Below are 5,832 nucleotides of genomic sequence, written 5' to 3'. Positions count from 1 at the left end.
CATTGAACCATAATCCATCTAAAAGAAATTAATACTAATTTCTTTAAAATTTAATTAATTGATTGATTACTTTTGTGGAGACAGGGTCTCCATATGTTGCCCAGGCTGATCTCAAACTCCTGGCCTCAAGTGATCCTCCTGCCTCAGCCTCCCAAAGTGCTGGGATTACAGGCGTGAGCCACTGCACCCAGCCAACAATAATTTCATTATGTTGGCAAAATCCCCTTCTCTCCAGATATATTTTGATGGTGAAGCTGATGCCTCTGGGCCTCCCTCTTCTTGCCATAAAGTGAGGTTCAGAACAGCCCTGCCTCCCATGCTGTTGTGCAGTAATTCAGGTAAGATGGTGAGCACAGGGCCTGGCATATAGTAGGTGCTCAACACGTAATAGCTGCTACTATGACTTTGATTGATAGCAAACACTTAGGGCACTTGCTAGGGTCAGTGCCTTGTCCTGAGCACTTCACCTATATGAATTCATTCAATCCTCACAACAACCCTTTGAAATGGGTTGTTATGTTTATCCCTATTTTATAGGGGAGGAAACAGAGGCATAGAGAGGTGGAGTAACTTTCCCAAGGTCACACAGCAAGGAACGTCCAGAGCAGGGTTTTGAATCCAGCAGTCCAGCTCTTAATCCCCATGTGATGGGGGTTGTGTGAGCCCAGAAAAGGGGGGTACCTCTCTCACCTCTCTCAGCCTAGGGAGCAAGGAAGTTCAGGTACTGCCTGTGATCAGGCCCAGAGGGCATCCTGGGGTTCATGGGGGGACATGGAGGTGGGGTGGGGTGGGTGATGTGCAGGGGCTTGGAGGCTGGAGGATAGTTAGAGTTAAGGGAGGGGAGGGCGGAGGGAGGCAGCAGCGTGCAGCAGGCTCCTCCAGCCGAGTCTGGCCTTGGCCCTGTGAGCAGCAGGCAGGAGCGATGAGGGTTTGGACCATCTTGCTGGCCACCGTCCCCCCACCTCAGGCGCAGAGATCTGCCAGAGACCCCATTTCGTGGATGGGTAAAGGGAGGCTGGACCTTCCTGCAGTCACACAGGCAGAGAGGACTGTGTGGAGGGGCCTGGCCACTGTGTGCTCCTGCCCACCAGTGTCCCTGGAGGGACGTGCCTGCACGGCGTGGGTGGGGAGGAGTGGCACTGTGTTCCCCGAGCCGAGAAGCAGCCAGAGCGGCTGGCAGGGAACAGCGGGTGCCGTGGGCAGGGGCCGGCTGGTGCCTGTACCCCCAGGGCCCATCAGCCATCGGCCAGCGGGGGTGGAGCAGCTGTGGACCCTGGAACTGATGACCTTGGGCTGGGAGAAAGCGAACCTTGTCACCTCCTGATACTGGGGGCGTCTGCTAAGGGATCCTTGATGTGCCTGGCCCTCTGGGTGCAGGCACAGATGCTGAGGCCCAGGCTGGGGTCGTGACTTGTCACACAGAGATTCCGATGGGGGCCTTCCGCTCAGCTGCAGGCGGTTAGCCCTCAGCAGGCCGGGCCGTGATGGTCTGTGGGCCCCTTGGGGGTGGTGTCTCCTCTTCTAGCTCCTCCTTAGCACAGTGCTCTTGGGTCTGGTGCCCCAAGAATCTTACCTTTGGTGCCAGTGCCCCCTGCCCACACCCTTCCTCAAGGGCAGGCCTCAGCCTTGCTGTGTGGCCCAGGGCTGGGCAGCCCCCTCTCTGAGCCCCAGCCTCATCTGTGAAAGGGCGTATCTCCCAACGGCTCCCTGAGGTTGGGGCTGTGACCTGGCCTCGTGGTAGACTCTGGGCTAGAAGCTGGGGTTGGGGGTCACTGACGCTCCCCCAAACCTACCAACCTCACTGGCCCCAAGAGGGCCCAGCAGCCCCTTCCTTGGTGACCACACTCTTGGCCATAGCCTTGGAGGAGACAGGGGTGGTGGGAAGTAAGTATGGGGAAGGCGAAGCCACTCTGTGTGCCTGTCTTTCTCCCATTTTGCTGTCGAGGAAACTGAGGCTGCCTGACTCAAACCAACGGGCCCCCTGCCTTGGTCCAGTGGCCCACCTGTAGGCCTTTGGTGAGTGGTCCCATCGGCCTGGACCACGCTCCCGCCTTCTCTTCACAACTGCCTTGCCTGTGGGCCTCAGCCGAGATGTCCTCTCCTCTGGGAGGCCCACCGTGGTTTAGGTGTCTCCTCTTGCCCCTGCAGAGCTGGAGATGGCTGTGCTCTGATGGGATCGCTGTGGGTGGGGCCTCCGGGCCGTGACCTCCCCAGCCCCAGGGACCTGAGAAAACCTTCCTGGCCCCCCTCAGTCTTTTAGGCCTTCCCGACGTGAATTGCTGAACAGACCCCTTTTGGGGTCTCCCCTGAGCCTCCTCGTGCCTGGGCCGAAGGCCCGCAGCCACCCTGTGAAGCCGGGACTTGATAGGCCCCTGTATTCTGCACTCCTGCCTCCGGCCTCTGCGGCTGTGCCCCCTCCGAGCTGCCATCCTGCTCTCCTTGCAGGTGCAGTGGGGGGCGGGGGATGGGCTTTGGTGTCACTTGGATCTGGGTTGCACCCCGGCTGTCCCCTCTCTGGCTGGAGCAGCCTCCTGGAGCCCCCGTGCCCTCATGTAAAACGAGTGGCCACAGCTTGTGTCAGCGCTGCTGGGAGCATTGGAGGGGTGGCGTGGACTCCAGGCGGGAGGGCGAGGGGGGAGAAGCCCGGGGGAAACGTGGGCCTCCACACCGCGGTCAGCACACCCCGTTCCACCCCAGTCTGCACCAGGGCAGCTGACAACGGTGGGTTCTGGGGAGGGGCTGAACTGGCCCCGGACCCTGCCAAGAAGACCCTGGTCCCGGCTGCTGGCCTTTCCCAGCAGCTGTGGGTGGCAGCCCCCGCCAGGGAGACACTCAGAGGTGTGGGGACTTGTCACGCAGGTGCTAAGAAGTGGGATCTTAGGCACATCACCTAACCTGTCTGTACTTCGGTCTCAGCTGTACAGTGCGGTAATAATGGCACACAGTAGGTGCTAAATAGATGCTAGCTATCACTACTACCATTACTCAGATTCTCCCTGAAGTAGCTGTCCTTTCTACATTTCTGCACTTGTGGAAAAACACCCAGTTGAGCAGGTAATTCTTTTGATGGTGTGAAGGACACACAGAGAACTAGGTGACAATCCCTGCCTGTGGGCAGTTTCCACTGGGGTGTGGCAGGAAGAGGGCGTTGGGCCCAGAGGGGACGCGGTTCCCATCTGCAAAATGGGCAGGTTGGGCTGGTGCCCTCTTGTGCCCTTCCCAGCCTCAGTTTCCCCCTCTGTGGATAGGGCCACTGCTGGTGGGGACCTGCCCCATAGGGCTGTTGAGAGGAGTGTGTGGCACCAGCTGGGACCCAGCCCTGGGAGGTCCGAGGGGTCACACACTCACTCCAGAGTGGTCCTTCTGAGGCTCCTTGACCCAGCACTGACACTAGCCAGGCTCAGCTCAGAGGCCAACAGGGTGGGGGGGAGAGGTCTATTGAGTCTGGAGGATTGGGGCTGCTCCCTGGCCTGCTGTGTGGCCTTGGGCCAGCCACTCTCCCTCTCTGGGCCTCCATTTGCCCTTTGGAAAATGGGCTGGCTAAGGGACTCTGCTTAGTCCCTGGTATAAGGACTTCCTGTGTGAGCCCAGCTGGGACCAGTGGGCCCAGGGAGAGGTGCCAACCGTGGCCTGGAGCCAGGAGAGGCAGGGGCCACAGCCGGCCCTCTGCGGTCTTGGATGGTGGCCCAGGCACCTGACACGGCTTCTCTGAGCCTCTCTCTGTCCCCTCCTCTGGAAGAGGGGGCTGATTGTCACTGTGTAGTGGGGTCCTGGTGAGAACTGGAGAGCTAACTGTGACAACGAGAGTGGTAATGCTGGCAGTGACAGTAAGGGCCCCCTGTTACCCAGCACGGCCTGTGTGCCCAGGGCTTTGCACACATTAGCTCGTTCGCCTTCGCAACTGCCTGAGGACGATGTGGGCATCTCTGCGGTTCCAAAGGAAGCTTTGGTCGACTTGCCCAGGGCCCCCCTTAACCATGATGCCCCCACCTGGCTGGAGCAGGTGCCTGATGCAGCCTTCTGCCCTCTTCTGGCAGACGGATGGCCAGTGGGTCCCCACCCACCGCCTCCTTTCTCCATGTCCCGCACATTGCCCACTCTCTCCCCCTGGGCCACTGTTATCAAGGGACATTCCTGGACCAGCTGAGAACAGCTTCCACCTAGGGCCCTTCTGACAGGGTGCGATTGCTGATTGCTGCTGGAGGCCCTGCGGGTGCCTCCTTTAGGGGAGGGGCCCTGGGGAAGAGACTGGGAGCCCAGACAATCCAGGTTGCCTCCCGACACTGTCTATGTGACATCAGACAAGCAGCTGGACCTCTGCGCCTCAGTTTCCTCATTGCAAAATGGGGCTCACCACAGAGCACTGGGGCGGGTTTGCCTGGGCTCATGCATCTATAGCGCGCTTCTTAGCGTGGTGCCCGCCACACACGGTAGCTGTTCTTGCTGTCTGAGAGCCAACTGTCCCTCCTCTCGGGGCCCCCAGTGTATTCGGCACCCGTCCACCCTGTGATGAATGCGTGTCAGGAGGGCCCCTGTTTTTTTTCTGCAGGTCTATGGGGTGAGGAGAGGGTGGAGCTGAGAGAGGTTATTTTCAGAAGTTGAGAACATGCTGTGTGATCTTGGGCAGTCCCTCTCCGTCTCTGAGCCTCCTTTTCCTGGTCTGCTCTATGAGCACTGGGACCTGGGCAAAGCTCTGTCCCAGCCCCTCGTTGTCACTGTCACTGTACCTTCTGTAATTCGTCCCTAGGCTGGCCCAGCCATTTGGCTTTTGGTGTCTCCCACTGCAGTGTCTGGTGCATAGTAGGTGCTCAGCTAAGCTTCGTGGCAGGAGCCAGTGACTGCTCAGGGATTGAATATCCAGGGCTTTCCTACTTCCCGCCATTTGCTTGCGTGACTCCCTGCCAGGAACATCGCCCCCATTCATCTATACTGGTGGAAATCCTGCTTGTCCTTGAAGCCCTTCTCAAACGCTGCCTCTCCCAGGAAGCCTTTCCTAGTTTCTCCCAGCTGGAGGGCATCTCTGAATGCTTGGTCTGAGGCTCTCTGGTGGTACCTGTTGCAGTCCTCCTTGGTGCCCTAGTAACAGATTAATAACCAACAAGGACCTGTGCTTGCATTGTCTTGTTGAACCCTCTACAACAACCCTGCGAGGTAGCTGTTCGTATTATCCTTCCCTTTATAGAGCAGAACACAAGGCGCAGAGAAGTGAAGTACCTTGCCCAGCTATGAGAGCCAGAGCCAGAACTTGAAACCAGGTAAGCCTGTGTTTTTTCTTAGAAAGGAAAGAAAAAACATTAAAACACACACCTACACACAGAGTACAAAACAATTCAAACAATCTAAAAGGAGACAGGGAGAAGTAAGTCTTTCCTATTTGCCCAGGTCTCCTTGCCAGAGGCAACCGCTTCAAAGAATTTCTGGAGTTATCCTTCCAGGGAGATCCAGGCATGGATAATAAGCATGTACATCTAAACAAATAATGTGAATTTCAATAATGATGTGCTAGGTACTGATATTTTTAACTTCTGCATTTTACTCAATATTAAACATTTGCAAAGAAAAAAAATATATATATTTTTAGACAAGGTCTTTCTCTGTTGCCCCCGGTAGAATGCAGTGGTGTCATCACAGCTCACTGCAACCTCAAACTCCTGGGCTCAAGCGATCCTCCTGCCTCAGCCTCCCGAGTAGCTGGGACTACAGACGTGCACCACCATGCCCAGCTAATTTTTCTAATTTTAGTACAGACGGGGTCTCGCTCTTGCTCAGGCTGGTCTTGAACTCCTGAGCTCAAGTGATCCTCCCCCCTCGGCCTCCCAGAGTGCTAGGATT

The 5,832-nt window shown here is 57.1% G+C and overlaps 1 protein-coding gene across 1 annotated transcript in view; it reads left to right on the top strand.

Annotated features, from left to right (window-relative positions):
- SRC (SRC proto-oncogene, non-receptor tyrosine kinase) overlaps positions 1 to 5,832 on the top strand; it is a 53,243-nt gene that overhangs the window by 14,665 nt on the left and 32,746 nt on the right. The window contains exon 2 of the mRNA XM_012658956.1: positions 5,183 to 5,255. The gene's annotated coding sequence lies outside the window, so the exon portion shown is untranslated. The remainder of the gene's footprint in view (positions 1 to 5,182; positions 5,256 to 5,832) is intronic.

The sequence above is a fragment of the Propithecus coquereli genome, unplaced genomic scaffold, assembly GCF_000956105.1.
Source record: "Propithecus coquereli isolate 6110/MARCELLA unplaced genomic scaffold, Pcoq_1.0 Scaffold590, whole genome shotgun sequence".
Lineage (NCBI taxonomy): Eukaryota > Metazoa > Chordata > Mammalia > Primates > Indriidae > Propithecus > Propithecus coquereli.
This window is presented reverse-complemented; position numbering and strand designations above follow the sequence as displayed.